This window comes from Balaenoptera borealis (genome assembly GCF_965194805.1).
Source record: "Balaenoptera borealis genome assembly, chromosome: 9".
Classification (NCBI taxonomy): domain Eukaryota; kingdom Metazoa; phylum Chordata; class Mammalia; order Artiodactyla; family Balaenopteridae; genus Balaenoptera; species Balaenoptera borealis.
Genome location: NC_138873.1, coordinates 112,946,430 through 112,964,030, shown reverse-complemented (window position 1 = coordinate 112,964,030; position 17,601 = coordinate 112,946,430). Strand labels below are relative to the sequence as shown.

General features: G+C 46.8%; 1 protein-coding gene across 4 annotated transcripts in view; it reads left to right on the top strand.

Moving 5' to 3' along the window:
* The first annotated feature begins 16,466 nt into the window (after positions 1-16,466).
* COL12A1 (collagen type XII alpha 1 chain) overlaps positions 16,467-17,601 on the top strand; it is a 120,014-nt gene continuing 118,879 nt past the window's right edge. For 2 of the 4 annotated variants that reach the window (XM_082404924.1, XM_082404923.1), the window contains exon 1: positions 16,467-16,746. The gene's annotated coding sequence lies outside the window, so the exon portion shown is untranslated. The remainder of the gene's footprint in view (positions 16,747-17,601) is intronic. The other 2 variants (XM_082404925.1, XM_082404926.1) reach the window with 2 other exon arrangements.

Below are 17,601 nucleotides of genomic sequence, written 5' to 3'. Positions count from 1 at the left end.
AGGGATTTTTCATGGAAGATTTTGGAGCCACTTCTTGGATAATGAGGTCTTTGTGAAGGAGAAGAGACAGAATAAAGTCTGAGTCACTGATTTTTTTTTTTTTTTGGCTGCATTTGGTCTTTGTTGCTGCACGCGGGCTTTCTCTAGTTGCAGCGAGCAGGGGCTACTCTTCGTTGCAGTGCGCAGGCTTCTCATTGCAGTGGCTTCTCTTTGTTGTGGAGCACGGGCTCTAGACACGTGGACTTCAGTAGTTGTGCCCCTGGGGCTCTAGGCACGTGGGCTCAGTAGTTGTGGTGCACGGGGTTAGTTGCTCTGTGGCATGTGGGATTTTCCTGGACCAGGGCTCGAACACGTGTCCCCTGCATTGGCAGGCGGATTCTTAACCACTGCGCCACCAGGGAAGTCCCTGAATCACTGATTGTAGACTGTGCATAGCTGTGAGACAAAGATGTTAGAAATATTGCTAACGCTTTACATTTACTGGTGAATAAGGAAACACTCGAAAGATTTTATTTTTGCTCTGTGTTCCCAGAAAATAAATTAGTTTCCTAAAGAATATGATCCAAGATCTGTTGGATTGACTCCTTTTTAAGGTTGTTTGGAGGCAAATTTGTTTCCTTCGTATAATAATTCATGTGATTAGTCTTTGGCCTAATTATACATTCAGTTCTCAAAACAGTTAGTCCATAAGTAAATTGCAATGCTGTTTTCTATTTAATTTCCTAAAAAAAGAAAAGTAATGGAAATGTCCTTGCTTGTTTTTGTTATTACATTGCAATTAATGGAAATATGTAGTTATTCCTCTCCCCCCCTCCGCCAGTTCATTCTGATGCTATGGAAATTACCCAGGATGCTTTCTAATAAAATAAAAATAATAGATCAACAATCTTATCTGGGTTTTCTCAGGTCTACCTTGTAAAATTAGCCATCAGGAAATATCTGCCAAAATAGAACATGAGTGTATACAACAAAATGTCATTTTTGAGCTTGGTTCCCAGGAAAAGATATACAGAAAGCTGAAAATTTTTTGCATTTTCTTGCCCAGTTTTCAGTGACATTCTTGGAAATGAAAGCCTGAATTTATAAAAAGAAAGCCAATTCTCTTTGATATATTGACATGCAAATTTGGGAAAGGCCTTCAATGGCTACCAGATAACTGGAAAAGGCAACTGTAATTTTTTTTTTTTTTTTTTTGTGGCCCCCTTGCTGTGTTGGGAGTGCAGAGTCTCAATCACTGGACCAACAGGGAAGTCCCTCAGTTTTGTTTTGTTACCAAGAATGTAGCCAATTAATTAGCAAATGTGCCTGATTATAATAAATTAATAATTAGAAAATATATATAAGAAGAACTTTTTTTTTAAAAAAGGGAACAAACTGTTTTTTTAAAAAATATTTATTTATTTATTATTTATTTATTTAGGCCTTAGTTACAGCATGCATGCAGAATCTACAGCATCTAGTTCCCCGACCAGGGATTGAACCTGGGCCCCGTGCATTGGGAGCGCAGAGTCTTACCCACCGGACCACCAGGGAAGTCCCAAGAAGAACTTTTTATTTGGAGAGTTTTGGCACTATCTTGTACAGGAATACAAATTTTAACCTTTGCAAGTGCAGTAAGAATTCACACACAAAGTTGCAGTTGATAGAGGCAGAACTAACCAGGTGTATCTGACAACCAACCTGCCATGGAAGCTTTAAGGAAGGCCTATGAGGTGGAATTTAATGGAAAATAAAATATTTTTAAAGGAAAACACAACTCTGCAAAAGACATTTTTCTCATTTTATAAATACATTATTAAGTGCTATTTGCTTTCGTGGAGCACTGTTCTACCAAATCCGCCTCTTTTTTTTAAACTAGGTTACCAGGACTGTATGCGAACATCTGCGTGAGGGGTGAGGGAGGGGAGAGGGTTAGGCTAAATTCTCTCTTTTGCGGCTATAAGATTCTATGACCTCCTGACCGAGAGACCATGGCTGTAACAGCTAATATTTGCCTAGCACCTACTCTGTGCCAGGCACTGTCCTTAGAGCTTCATAAAGTAATCTGTGAAGCTTCAGGGTAATACTAGGTGAAAAAACAGATAGCTCCCAATCAGAAGAAAATTTTGACAATTAAATTGTAGAGTTCATGTTTTAACTAGAAAATGCATTATCTTGAAGACCCCAGTATTCTGAGGGATAAAGGGAATCTCATCTTTGAGACTACTGGTTATCCTACACTACCCGTCCTTTCCATTACTAGCAGCTGGCTCACGACTTCTTGGAATAAAGACTACATTTCCCATCATCCCTTCCCGCTAGGCATGGCCATGTGACTAAGTTCTGGCCAATGGAATAGATATGGAAGTATTGTGGGGTAACATGCAGTAACCTGCTTTATGAGACTATGTATATGCTTTACTTAGATCATCAGATTGTACTGTTTTTGTTGCCTCTTTGGGAAGGGACTTTCGTACCATGAAGTAACACACCATGCTAAATGATTCCTGGATGTCCCACAGTGATGCAGTATGACAGTCAACCAGATTTTCTGTGCGCTTAACTTTTTTTTAAAGGTGAAAACAATAGGAAGAAGAAAGTTGAAGTCAAGCTATTAAATCAACGAATTGAAGTAAACAGGACACGAAGTAGTAAAATAGTAGATATTAGAAATGGAACTATCAGTAAAGCCTGTGTTGATCCTTGAGTCACTGAGGAATTGACAGATCATGATGCTAAAGCCAAGGATTCTTGTTCTTACTATGTAACAGTCCTGTTTATTTATGAACTTCGTTTTCTGGGTTCTCAAGATCATCTACCACTTCCTTGGAATGAACAAGTCACATTTTAGTATGTCTCACTGACATGCTCTGCGTGTCTCCACCAATGCACTTGTTACTCAGTGTCATGGTTTGCTCCCCTCTTTTCTCCATTGGATTATAAACTCCTTAAAGTCATGGACCAGGTCTTTCATCTCTGTATTCCTAGATCCCAGCAAAGTGCATGACTTATGGCAAATATGCAATAAATTCTTTTTTTAAACATATTTTTCTCAGATCTGAGATTCAAAAAATCTCAAACACCACACCACCATTATGATATAGAGCATTTCCTTCACCCCCCAAAAGATCCATTTGCTCCTTTGCAGTCAATCCCCCACCCCTACCCCCAGCCCCTGGAAATCACTGTTCTGATTTCTGTCTCTATAGTTTGCTAGCTATACTGTCATATAAATGAAATCATATGTAGTTTGTATCCCTTTGTGTCTGACTTTTTTTCACTGGGTCTAATCTAATGAGTTTGAGATTCACCCATGTTACCAATTTCAGTAGTTTATTTGTTTTTGTATCTAAGTAATATCCCTTGTATGCATGGTCTAAATGTGTTTATCCACTAGATGATATTATAGTTGTTTTCAGTTTTTTACTGTTATGGGTAAGGCTGCTATAAACATTCACACATAGGTCTTTATATGGACATATATTTTCATTTCTCTTGGCTAAATACATAGGATAGGGATTTCTGGGTCATACAGTAAGTGTGTGTTTATAATAATAAAAGGCTAACTTTCCCCAAGGCAATTGTACCAATTTACATTTCTACTGGCAGTGTATGCAGTTTTCAGTTCACTAGGGCTTTGAAAATAAATATCATAACCATACATGTACTAGATTTTCGGTTTTATAGTTGTAAGATATTACTAAGTTATGGAAAAAAAAAAAAAAACAATGTGTCAAAGTAGATGGATAGATGTGCTGAGGTCTAGCTTTTTTGGTTGCCAGAGTAGAAAGATATTGAATCAGACCGATTCCTCCCCAAATAATTCCTCCATTGTTTTAGTGAGCAATACTTGAAATTCCTTCTTTGCAGTGTCATGTTTCCTGCCAAATTTGTTCGAATTCAGAGTCCCCAGGAAGCTGATCTGACAGGATCACTCCATCAGGGTTTATCAGGATCATTTTCCAAAGGCCTAGCTAAGAGTTGGGTGGTGAGAGCCATTCCGAGAATGGAGAGTCTGAGTCCACAGACGAGGCAAAGACGGGAAGTGGGATGCCACCATGAGGGAGAGACAGGACAGACCACCAACAACCAGGCCAACAACCAGGCAGGAAGGAGGCTGGGGCAGGAACGGGCAGTAGAACTGGGTTTGAGAACGAGCGGTGCCACTTCCTAGTCATGTGGCTTTAAGCAAATCATGCAACCTGTAGCCTCCTATTTAAACATCACATTTCTTTGTTTTCATCTGGGGTGCTGAGGAAATAACATTAGCTCCATCTGCACTGAATGACTGTTGTTGTGGACATTGCATGGAGATGCACGGGAAGCCTAACCCTAAGTGCACTTTCTGCTTCATGAGTGTCTTTTATTTGGTCAGATTTTTAAACAGCTTTCCCTCCGTTAATTCTCTTCTGTTGAACCTTCTTTTGACTTTTACCCCCTACCTACCATATCAATGGTGTCTCCTCGCAGCAGATTAATCTCTTTTCCTGCCCCTTTGAAACATCCTACACACTTTATAGTAGGCAGTTGGTGGCACTTTCATAAATTTCTTTCCACTCCAGCCCATCTCAGACCCAGAAAACAAAACCGTGAGGTCTGAGATACGACTGGGCCATGCCCTTCAGTTTCGGGTTCTGTGATCCGTCAGAGAACACTCAAATTACATTTCAATCAACCTGCAGTGGGATGCAGACTGATCTGAGATGCTAGAAGGAGCCTTCTTAATTTCTGAGGGATACAGGCATCCTTCTGTGCCTTTTCTCTTGTCTCTAAGACAAACACAGCACCTTTTTACAGGAGAAGCTAAGTCATAGTCATTTATAAAATGCCTACATTTTCCTGGAAAATTTCCTATATTCCCTTTCTATTTATAACTGCATTTTGTTTTGCCTTTTTTTGTGTTCCAGAATAATGTTTGTGAAAACGATGTCATGTAATCCTTTCAATGCCCTCTATGAGAGGAAAGATGAAATGAAGTTTTAATGGAGTAAATGATTCGCTGGGGAAAACACATGTCTGTGCAGTGATGTCACCAATGATGATTCCATGGCCTCATTGTTCTCTGGGGACCTGCTGTTTCCACAGACTGTCTAGCTCACAGGATGGTTTTGCTTTCAAGTAAAGCCAATCTCCAAATTATACTAAGTGTGCGGGCCAGGACTTAGCAGGAGTTAAGGAATTTCTGAAGACAATAGTGCAAAGGGGATTCCTCTGTACTTTGCAGCTAGTTCTCCAGACTGAGTAGCATGAGTCCAAAATTTGAATATGGTCTTGTTAAATCTGATATCAGTAACCAGGACTTTATGACGCCTTGGCTAGGGCTTGGCCTAGCTTACTTATTAGCTACCAAGTGCCCACTTTCTATGGACATCGAATGTCCACAGAAAGTGGACATTTACCACTGGATTGCTATCTATCAGTGGCCACCCCCCGTTCTCTCCTCTCCTACTTCCATAATAATAGAACCTTAGAGTTTTAGATGGGCACCTGGACGGCCAGAATAGACTACATTGTCAAGCTCCTTTGCAGCTAGATATGACCACGTGACTAAGTTCTGGCCAATGAGATATAATCGCAGTCGTCAAAGAGCAGCTTGTGGGAAGCTTCCTCAGAAGACCACACAGATCACCATGTGACCACCCCACACCTTATTTTGCCCTTTGCTGTTTCCTTCTTGCTAAAATTGTACGTCATGTCTTGTATGTGTATACCTTGAAACAGAGAACTCATCCGTGGAGTCATAAGATGGAAGGAGCCCGGGTATCTGAAGAGTTCATGGAACAAATCCACTGTGTCAGCTGTGGACTGCCTCCCTCTTGCTTTCGTGAGTGTTTTAGTCTCTGCTTTTTCTGTTTTCTGCTGCCAGCCGTGGAACCCTTCTGATGCAATAGAATGCCAGTTGTAAAGAGACTCACAGACATAGAAAACAAACTTATGGTTACCAAAGGGGAAAGGGGTGTGGAGGGAGGGATAAATGAGGAGGTTGGGATTAACATATACAGACGATTATACATAAAATACAGACTACTATACATAAAATAGATAAGCAACAAGGACCTACTGTAGAGCATGGGGAACTATACTCAATATTTTGTAATAATCTATAAGGGAAGAGAGTCTGAAGAATAATACATATATACACATATATATAAAAAGAATCGCTGTGCTGTACACCTGAAACTAACATGATATTGTAAATCAACCATACATCATTAAAAACTTTTTTTTAAAAAGTGGGTGCAGCAAAGTTCTCACGGGTTCCCAGAGGAGAATCTTTCTCGGGAAGAAAGCAGACATTGCCTGTCACAGGACACGAGTCACTGTGCTGGTCTGTATCTTCACCTGCCCTCAGAACACACGCAGGCTGCTAGGGTGCTGCTTTAGTGTCTGCATCAAGGAGGGAGCTACCGCCCCTTCTTGCTCTGGGAGCAGAACTCATGGCCCCAGGCGTCTGGTCTCCTTCTTAGCAGCTCTGTCCGCTGTACTGCTAAGCGTTGAGTGGGCCAGGCGCATCTCGTTCGTTGCATATGTCACTGCCTATTTGTGGCAAGTTTTGTTGTGCTTTAACTTTAAAGGATTGCAGATGCAGATATGTCGTGATAGGTGGCAGGGAGACTTCCACTGCTCTAGTCCAGCCCATCCTTGAGACAGTGAGGCGATGAGTCCCAACATATTTTGCAAAATCAATGACATACCCAGGAATAGGGTACCCAGAAGAGTGGAAAGAAGACCAACCAGGCATTTGGCACCTGGATTCTAGTCCTGGCACCACTGAGAAGCTGATACAAACATGACCTTGAGCCGGCTACTCAGCTGCTCTGGTTCCCAGGTTTTGCAAATGTGAAATGAGGGAGCGGGTTGCATGATTTCTAAGATCCCTTTGCTCCCATCACTCTGTGATAATCCCATCATCATTAGCTGAGGCCCACCCACCATACTGTTTCATGTCTTTCTCTAAAATTATTCAACTAATCTGTTGAGGACAAATATTTACTTTTTTTAAACTGAAGTACAGTTGATTTACAATGTTGTATTAATTTCTGCTGTACAGCAGAGTGACTCAATTATACATCTATATACATTCTTTTTCATATTCTCTTCCATTATGGTTTATCACAGGACATTGAATATAGTTCCCTGTGCTGTACAGTAGGACTGCGTTGTTTATCCATTCTAGATATACCGGTTTGCATCTGCTAACCCTAACCTCCCAATCCCTCCCTCTCCCACACCCCTCCCTCTTGGCAACCACAAGTCTATTCTCTATGTCCCTGATTCTGTTTCTGTTTCATAGATAGGTTTATTTTGTGCCATAGTTTAGATTGTTGAGTACAGATACAGTAAAAAACATTACCAGTATTTTCATCAGAAGAAATAAAACAGAAATTTCTCACCTTGGGACATCTACTTTAACATCAGCATCAGTAAGAACAAGAGATAAATAGCATCTTGAATCTCGAGTGTCCTTCGGCAAATGACACTGGACCTTGTTTTTGTCTGATTTAGACTTTTGAGCCACTGACAACAATGAGCCAGGGTCCCTGCAGGTGTGACGTGGAGGTGGGCATTGTGGAGACTTGAGAAGCTGGCGGGGCTGGGTCTGATTCGCTGGCCCACTTGCCAGCTCTGGCCAATACACTTTCCCTCAGTTTGCTGGTTTTCTCATAATACTTTTCCTAACTGCTGCTGCCAACACTGAACCCAAATTTAAACACCCCCTTGGACCACGGATTTGGGGACCAGCCCCTACGGGTGGTTGGTCCTCCTTACCTGCCGGTTCTAGGTGAGGACTCTCCATCTTCCACTGGCAGCTGGGTTCCCAGCATTTCCTTAACACAAAGGGGGCTTGGCTTAGACGGGCACGTGTCAACCCTCATTGGCCATCAGAATTATCCAGGCAGCTTCAAAAGCATACAGATGCCCGCGCCAGCCTGGATCAGGTTTAACGGGTGCAAGGACGTTGCTCAGGCATCAGTACAGAAATCGACAGAAATTGGTCAGTCTCGCCAAGTGACTTTTTGTGCAGGCAGGCTTGGGACCTATTAGCTTAGACCCTCCAGGGCCACCTCAAGCCACATGGTGACCTTGCAGTAGGACAGCAGTGGGAGGAATATGGCTGAGCCAGGCCCACACCGTGACCACACTGTGAAAGCCCATTATTGACTTGCTGAGACCCTCACCTCAGCTCCAGTGTAAAAATTGGAAACAGTATCAGGCACTGCTGGAAAATGCAATACCAGACGTTGCAACTTCATTTTCATAGATCATAATCAAAATAGTAAGGGCCTAGGACTTCGTTTCAAAAACGTGGTAATAAAAAGATAAACGTGATCCGCAATCCTTGGTTTTCTAATTACGTCCCTGTTACGAACACAGCCTTCAGTGTTCCTAACACCAGAGATCATAATCTTTTATTTTGGAAGCAGTTTGTGGTTTTGTTCCAAAGCTGTTGCTACCAGAAAAAAAACCCCAAAATTGCAAGAAAAGAAGCCATTCAATAAATAAAACCATCCTTTTTTTTAAAAAGGAAAAACTAGGCCATATGCGAGAGTTTGAGGTGATTATTTTCTCAACTTAAGCAATGAATGAGAACTTTATGTACTTCATCTAGAGGAGTCCAACACTCAGGCAGCAGTTAGACAGGGGGAGGATGGAGAAATTGTTTAAGCATTTTCCAGATGCTTTTGTATTACATGCAGTGTTATGTATTTAGCTACCCATGAATAAGCTTGCAGGACGCCAAGGCCAAACAACGCCATCGTTTTCCCTTTGAATAACTGCCTGTCTCAGAGAGTGCAAATGTGACTCTAGTAGTTTTTCATGGTTTGCAAAATCCTGAAAAAAAGAGACACGAATACACCTCTGTCTTAAAAAAATAAATCCATATTTGAATCTGAGGTCATTTGTGGAGATGTAGATGGACCTGGAGACTGTCATACAGAGTGAAGTAAGTCAGAAAGAGAAAAACAAATATCGTATATTAACGCATATATGTGGAATCTGAAAAAATTGGTATAGACAATCTTATTTACAAAGCAGAAATAGAGACACAGACGTAGAGAACAAACGTATGGATACCAAAGGGGAAGGGGGGGGTGGGATGAATTGGGAGATTGGGATTGACATATATACACTATTGATACTATTTATAAAATAGATAACTAATGAGAACCTACTGTATAGCACAGGGAACTCTACTCAATGCTCTGTGGTGATCTAAATGGGAAGGAAATCCAAAAAAGGGGATATATGTACACGTAGAGCTGATTCACTTTGCTGTACAGTAGAACCTAACACAACATTGTAAAGCAATTATACTCCAATAAATATTAAAAAAAAGAATCTGAGATACTATTTTTAATATATTAAAAATTATAATAATTTATTAATATAATAGAAATTATATAATAGTTATTAATATAATAGAAAGCTACCAATAAACTTTATTAGGAAAAAACCCACAAGGATTTTGATCATATAGAAGGCACATCTAAAGCTGTGTGTCGGGCTTCCCTGGTGGCGCAGTGGTTGAGAATCTGCCTGCCAATGCAGGGGACACGGGTTCGAGCCCTGGTCTGGGAAGATCCCACATGCCGTGGAGCAACTAGGCCCGTGAGCCACAACTACTGAGCCTGCGCGTCTGGAGCCTGTGCTCCGCAACAAGAGCGGCCATGATAGTGAGAGTCCCGCGCACCACGATGAAGAGTGGCCCCCGCTTGCCGCAACTAGAGAAAGCCCTAGCACAGAAACAAAGACCCAACATAGCAGTCAATCAATCAATAAAAAAATAATAAAAAAAATAAAGCTGTGTGTCCTGTCCTCCTAAAGCTAGCTTGCCTGCCTCGCTTCCCTAGTTTTCTCCATGGTATCATCATTCTTGCAGTCATCTGACTTTGCTTGGTCATCTTAAGATATCTTCCCATCCTTACTTCCTACAGCCAGTCATCTTCCTCTTTGCCGGCCACCGCTGTGACCACCTTGATACAGACCCTCTGCATCTTCTGCCTGGACTTCGGCATGCCCTCTCCCCCAGTCTCCTGGCTTGAGGCTGTCTTCCCAGCAGGTTACTATGAGCTCCGTTGCCAGATTAGGCTTTTTTACAACAAGATTTTTTCAATCATTCTTTTAGCAAGCACTTATTCTAATATAATAGAAAGACCATAGGCTTAGATGTCAGAGAGCTGAATTCAGATCCTGGTTCCAAAATTGACTAGCAAATCACTAGACTCCTCTGAGCCTCAATTTCTCCCCTATAGCACAGAGAGAAAAATCAGATTCCGTGAACTAATAAGTAGAAAATGTTTTGTGCAGGGTCTGGAATACACTCTGTAAATGATTATATTTAAAGGATTAAATTCCAGAATCACAGCTACTTCCACGCTTCACTGCTATTCCAGTTGTGTTCACAAACTTTCTGCTGAAACAACTCAGCTTTGTTTATTGCCCAAGATATTTCCTGTCCTTTGCTAATTTTTCAGCTTCTCATTCTGAATCTGGTGTTTGGAATGCTTAGTTCTAGTCCTTTCAAGTCTCCCTCCTCCAGAAATGCTTCAGGGGCCATCTCGACACAGGGCTTTCTCCCTTCCGAGAACTCCCAACCGTTCTTACTGCTGAGACGTTTCTCTGTGGGTCTCTCCTGTGTCTGTGTGTCTTTTGAGCAGAGACACAGGCTGCTTTTGTTCCAGATGAGCTCCTCTAGGGTGTTTGTACACTAGCAGCCTTGGAAGAGCAAAGGGCAAGTTTGTTTACTGTCCAATATAACAAATATAATGTCTCTTTTCAAGGCAAAAGTCAGGCAAGCTTACTGCCCTTGTGAAAGACTTGGGTTCCCCACGCTCAGATTTGGGTCCTGTGATGCAGCCACTGTGAATGCAAGGTCGCTGGTCCCCTCTGCATCACCCTGTGGGAATTGGGGCTTAGGGAACTGTGCAAAGCACGATACTCTGGCTGCTGCTGCTGCTGTGAGTAATATAGTCCTTTGTCTCTGGTTCCTTGGGTTGTCTGCCAGCAGCCATGAAACTGCAGCAGGGTAGCTTGTTAGCCTGCAAGTAGGATAAAATTCCAGACCCTTCACATTTCTTGGTGACTATTATTATCATTGTTACTGTTATTATTTGGTTGTAGTAGCTCCTAAATACTTTTTCATAACAATCTACTCTTTCCCTCCTCTTTTGTCATTGGTTTGTGCAAAGACTGGTTTACAGAGAGATTGGTTTGTGCAAAAAAATCTTTTTTCTTGTGGAATGTTCTGAATCGTGGATTGAGCTGATTGCTTCCTGCGATGTCATTTATCTTGTTCCTCTATACCATGTTTTTCCACCCAAATTATTTTTTATATTGGTTTTTCAGCTTCCAACTACACAGTCTCCAGACCTCTCTTGAAACATTTGACTCTTGCTTATGCTTATTTCTAGTCTCTGTTACTACATTGAAGTTTTTATGGACAGGACTTATTTTGATTTGTCTTTAGGAAAAAACTCTCCCACCTTTCCTAGTGAACATCGTGACTAGAATAACAGCAATTTCTGAATGAAAGCTCAAGGTAAAATGATTAAACCCCGAGTCTGATCAGACAATGGCCACCCTTCTCCTCCTCTCCACCAGAGGGCGCATTCCACATTCAGGAGCACCCCAAATCTGAGCTCTTGTTTGCTTTGACTACCTGGGTGTCTGTGCACCATAAACGTAGCTGAATGGATTAGTAAGTGTATAAAATGCATTATCAAGTGGAGCCTTGGTCTGGTTACACTTCATCCTACACAGGAGTTCCAACTGAGACCAATGAAACCTCTCTTTTGACTATGGTTTCATCATCACTGCGTTTCAGTCTACTATGCCGTGAGTTTGAAGGCCAAGACCAAATCTTGAAGAATGCGTTCCTATGATTTTTCACATTTTCCACCAGCCTGAAAGTGTATGTCAAGCACACAATCCCCAGTGTCAGTGTACACAAACCCACTGCTGACACACAGCGCAGTGGCCTGGCTAGAAATTCTGGACCTTCTGCTACTTTGATAGTTACAAACTAAAGAGATTCCCAGTGCCCTGCGGTGTAAGGATGACTTGAACGGTGTTGAATCTTACAGAGATGAAAGAGGAAGTGGCAGAGGGTTGCTTTCTGAACTCTTAAGTGAATTTATTTTCTTCTATCTTTTTCACTTTGCTTAAGGAGTTCAGAGCTAACTGAATAATCCCCTCCCAGCAGCCCTTGACTTTCATTAAATCTGAAGGGTTCATCCTAAGCAGATATTGCATTCGGATGCACTGTGTTTGCAGCTTCCTAGCTTCCCATGCTAGGAATGGGAACTTCCCACAACTTTTTGAGGTCACGCGAGGCTGAGTCACCTTGTGTAGTAGGATGAACACGGTGCGTTACCGTTTTCTGCTCCAGAGTTGCTCACACTCTGATAGGGGAGGGTGTGTCAGTGCAGTTGAGAGGTCTGGGTGAAGTGACACCAAGCCTGTGGGCTTCCCTGAAATAGACCTTTGTGAGGAAGCAGAAGCTTTCAGGAAGGCAGGAGGGCACGGCTTCCCTCTCCCCTTGTGCAGGGATTCCTTGGGTCTCCGATTCCTCAGCTTTGCTAGTGCAGAGCGGGTAGTGGTCTGCTGCTTCTCACTTTTCACGGTAAACCATTTTGGAGGCAGAATCTCTTGGGGGATTTGAGTGGGCCCAACGTGAAGTTGCTTCAGGTGCCCCAGGTGTTGTGAGATAGAGTTCTGAGGGCGAGGCCTCTGTGTAGTTATCTTTATATCCACCGCTCTGAGCTTGGCTCTGTACAGACACATGGAAGGTTCTGGGAAGTGTGATTTAACTTGCCTAGAGAATGGGGACCTGAAGAACAGGATACCAGATACCTTGTCCCTCACTCCTGCTGTCACTGCCTCTCTGCCTCCTCCTTCACACCCTTATCTCAAAGGGATTGTGAGGGCTTTCTTCACCAAGACCCTTAAAGCTCACTCTGGGGGCGGCCCGCGCACAGCCCTAAGAGCTGGACCATCCGTGCTCGCTGAGCCCAGGTTTCTCTTTCCCACAAAGGGAATCAGCAAGAACTTGCGATGGAAACAATACTATCCTGTCGCCAGGAATGCTGGCTGTCCTAACGCCAAGCAAATCAACGACGAGGCCGCTTTTGCCCTTTGAGAAGTTAAGGGCGGTGCTGTAAGCTGCACTTCTTCCTGAAATTAGCACCTCTTCCTTTGTCTACCCCTAACCAGAACCTCGCAGCAGCCTTGGGGCAAGCATATCTATGGGCGGCTAATTGATGGGCACACAGAAAGTTTATGTCACCTTCACCCTCGTTCCTCCATCCTGTCGTTTCTCAGTCAATCCTGGGAGTCAGATACATGGATGACACATTTTCCAAAAACTCAACCTCAACCCGTCAACTTCAGCCTCTAAGTTTCTGTGACTTTGACCTCCGACGCCAGGGACCGCGCTGACCGCTAGATCGCGCTGTCGGACAAGAAATCCTGAAGCTCCGGACCCGCCGGGAACCCAGGAGTCGGAGGGAGAAGAGGTGGGAGCAGTGGACCGGGAGAGGGAGGTGAGGGAGATCCCGGGATGTAGCCTGAGGAGTAAAAGCCACAGAAAAAAACCCCCAAACTGAATAAATCCAACCAGCTCTGCCTCAGTCGATAACTATCATCAATTTGTTGCACATACTAACGGGTTCCAAGGGGTATGAAGAGTTGGACGCACTACGGAAGGGCACAGATTGGAAGACGGATTACACTTTAAAAAAAAAATCTTTTTCTATGTATTTTTTATACAGCAGGTTCTTATTAGTTATCTATTTTATACATATTAGTGCCTTTTTACTCGTTTGTCCGCGTACCAAACTGGGAGCCCAGCGGAAGGGCCCCCTGAGGTCAAACAGTGCAGACCGCACGCTGGGAGGAACCCCGCCCACGCCGGCGCACCTTTGGATACGTTTGAATTGCACTCGTGTCCCCTGGGATGTGGATGTGCGAGTGTTTGTGGACGTGCGTGTGTTTGTGGACGTGCGTCCGTGTACTTCCCGACGGCGCTGTCCCCTCCCTTCTCCCCTCGTCATACTCTGCAAGTTTTCCGTATGATCTTTTTTCCGAGTGAGGGAGTGCTTTGGGGGTCGGTGGTTTAACGTTACCTACACTTCTTCGCAGCAACTATTTTCGAATGCATTAAATCTAAGCATGCGGACGGGAATGCTTTGAGCAGAAGAGGCTGGGTCCCCGCCCACGCGGCTCCCCGGCCGCCGCGCGGGGCTGGAGAGCGGCGCAGTGCGCGGCCTCTGGGGGCGGACGCCTCTCCCACCCAGTCTGCCGCCTCCAGCCTCGGGGAGGGGAAGCCCGCCTCTGCCCTCTGCTCCCCGGAGGGTGGCCGACTGCTGGACTCCCGCCCGGGCTGACAGATGCATTTGCGGCTCTGAATCAAATCAGCAGGGGAGAACTCTTTTTTTAACCAAGAATATCAACACCCAGAGTTAAGTTGCTTCCTAGTCAACACCGCCATCACAATTTTTTTTTTTTTTTAAGTACATAAAGAAAAAGCGCGCGCGCGCACACACACACACGCCCACCTGGGCGAAATGCAAACTGCAGCCAGCTTGGGCTGACGTGCAAGCAGTTTTCCTTCTCTAGACGGGAGTGTGGATTTCCCTGGGGAGTCCGTATTTCCCAGGGGAGTCCGTGGCGGTTCCAGGCCGCGGCGCAGCCCCGCTGGGTGCCCGGACGGCGGCCGCCGGGACTTGTTTGCTCCACGCTCTGTCCCCGAGGCTGCCACCCGCCTACGTGCGTCCGTGAGAGGGGAGTGGAGTGAGAGTGCAGGTGAAGGGCTGCTACCCCGGTGATCACCGCGCGCTGGGGTGTGCCCGTCGTGTTATTCACGCCCGGGGCGCCGGGGGGTGAGTTTGAAGGGGAAGAGGCCTATGCATCGTGCGTGTGTGGGCTCTTTGTGTGAGCTCCCAGCTAGACTTCGAGTGGGCCGTGTGTACTCGGGGAATGTGCAGAGGTGGCGATCCCCGTGTTCCTCCATTCTCTCCCTGCAGGCTTCTCCCAGGCTTCCTCCGGCTTTCGCTGGAGCAGCCTGTGCGTGGGGCGGCGTGCAGGGGACCGTCGGCCCTGCAAGTTCTTGTCATCATTCTAAGGGCAAGTTCGTAGGCTATCGCGCCTGCTGAAGGGAAGGCCAGGTTAGCAGATGTCAGATCAAATAGGGAGAAGAAGTTTACACCGGCCACACGACCTCCTCCTCTGTGGCGGGCGCTGAATTTCAGGGACGCCGCTCCTGCGTTCCCCTCCGGCCCCCTCCTCCATCCCCAGTAGCTTAAACTTGTGGGAGTAACCCCTGGGCTCCAGGAGGCCAAAAGGTGCAGGACTTGTGCTGAGCGCACAGACGTGTGTAATCCGAACCTTTCCCAAAGCGCTTTTCTGATGCCACAGTGTAAGGTCCCCGCGCTTCCCCCCGTGCGTCCAGTACGATTGGGCAACCCTTAGTGTCAGGCTCCGCTCTCAGGGCCAAGAGGTGGGGCAGAGCGAGGAGGGGCGGCAAGACCTCGAGAAGGTGCTGGCAGAACGTCAGCCCCGCGTTTGGCCTCCAGCCCCCAGCAGTGCGGGGCGGGGGGAAACTGACACCCCTTAGCCGCCTTGACCCCGGGGCGTTTTAAGGGCGGAGCTTTCCTTCCGAAGCCTCGACTCGCGACCAAGCTTTGCTCTGGCCCAAGTGAGAAATTTCTACGGAGGATGTAACTCCTGAGCGGCTTCCAATTCTGAGGATCCCTAGGTTTCCTAGCGTTCCTTGCCCTCTCTCTTGGCTCCAGTTAAGCTTCCCAGTTCCGTCCCGAAGCCCCAGGGGAGAAAGACAGGACTGGGAAAGCCATCCCCTCTCTGAGCCCCGCGCAGGCGACCATCCGGGTTTCCAATCGCCGGAGACTGAGAAAGACAGAAGGCGTGCCGCGTGCGCAGACAGTTAGTTAATGGAAACCCTGTAAATCGGTTTTAAGTGCACCCAGGACGGAAGGGGAGGAAGGTGTAGGTGGTGATGATGGGGGATGGGGCTATGATGGGGTGGGGTCAGTCACATCCTTGCATTTCTGAAAACGAGAGTCGCTGACTTCCCTCCCATCGTTCTTAATTTAGAAAAATAAATTTATTAAAGAAAATCGCACGGATAGGGAAACCCGAGCTCCCCAGCCCGCCCCAAGCGGAGGAGTGAGCGGATTCCCTTGGCAGTGAACCCGGCTGCGGCTGTCCCCCTCCCCGCTTCCTCCTCCCCCGGCCCTGCCCCCCTCCCTCCTCCCCGGCGGGGCACTGCTACTACGGCGATCGCCACCTCACGCAGAAGGAATGCTCGAAGTATGCACACGTTCCCAAAAGTAGACCTCCTTCACCGCCGGAGGAGCATACATCACCCCGTGGCAGCCGTCCACCTTCTCAGGCGTTTCGTAACCGAGTAAACTGAGAGCTGGGAACAGCCCTCTATTAAGTAGCCCGCGGCGCGGAGCCTCTTCCCACTCGACGAAGGCGAGCCGCCCCAGACGCGTCCGCGCGCCGGCAGCTGCGGTCCCGGGCCGTCTCCGCCTGTCCCGCGGCGCCCGCCTCTCCGCCCGGGATCCTCCTTCTCCTCCTCCTCCGCCCCGGTGGCCCTGCCGCTGCCCGCCTGCGGGCAGCCGCCAGGTGCGCCCGGAGCGCAGCGCCGATTGCCCGGGCGTGCGCGGGCCACACCGAGGGGCCGGCCTCTGCCACGCCGGGAAGCCACTATCGCCGCCGCTACCTCGGTCACCACCGCCTCAGGTCGGTCCGGCCCCGGCACCTCGCCCCTTCCAAAGATAACTAGGGAGACTTGCTTCTAGCCTCTTCCTTGCTCGCTTCTAAGCCATTAGGGAGCCCGAGCGGGGACCGTTTGGTCTTGTGCCTGAGATCTGCCGGGTATTCTGAGCTTTTTGTGATTCGTTTGAGTCATTGAGGGGGAGAGAATTGTGGGTTTTCTGAAGAGCTGATGCAGGGAGGCTGTGCGCGCGTAAAGCACCCCGTTCGATGTCCCAGAGTGCGGAGGGATTTCGTCTGTAGAGGCTTCGCTGAAAATTGACGCAGGGCGCGCCGGCGCCTGGGGTCCCCCAGGGCCTCGCGGCTGCCGCGGGGCCGCACGCGCGCGGGGAAGGTGTTTCAGCGATGCACGGGTGCGGAGTTCTTTGCAGGGCCGGCGGAGGGCTCTGCCCCTCGTCGAGGCTGCGTCGGTGCGTGTGGCATCCGGAGACAGACTCCCGGGCGAGTGATCTGCCTCCTTCCTCTGCTTTTCAAGGCATCCCACATGGTGGGTCAGTTCAGCTCTGGGGGACTCAGCCTAGGCCGACTTTATCCAGCTTCTGGAGACGGCTCCCTCCCCCCTCAGTGCATAGGTGGACGCCCTACTCAGGGTCGTGGAACCTCTGGGGGGGAGTTTCCATCCCACATCCAAAGAGGGTAGGGATCAGAGAGTTATTTACGGAGCGGGGGCTGTTAGCCAGGGAGCAGAAGAGGTACACCAAATCAGGCACCCGCAGGGACCCGCCGGTGGTCCTTTCGGGGCTTTCCGGGACCCCTTTCCCCCCCAGCTCACCCCGGATTACGTGGTGGAACGCTGAAGTGTGCTGGAACGCCGGGGAGGGA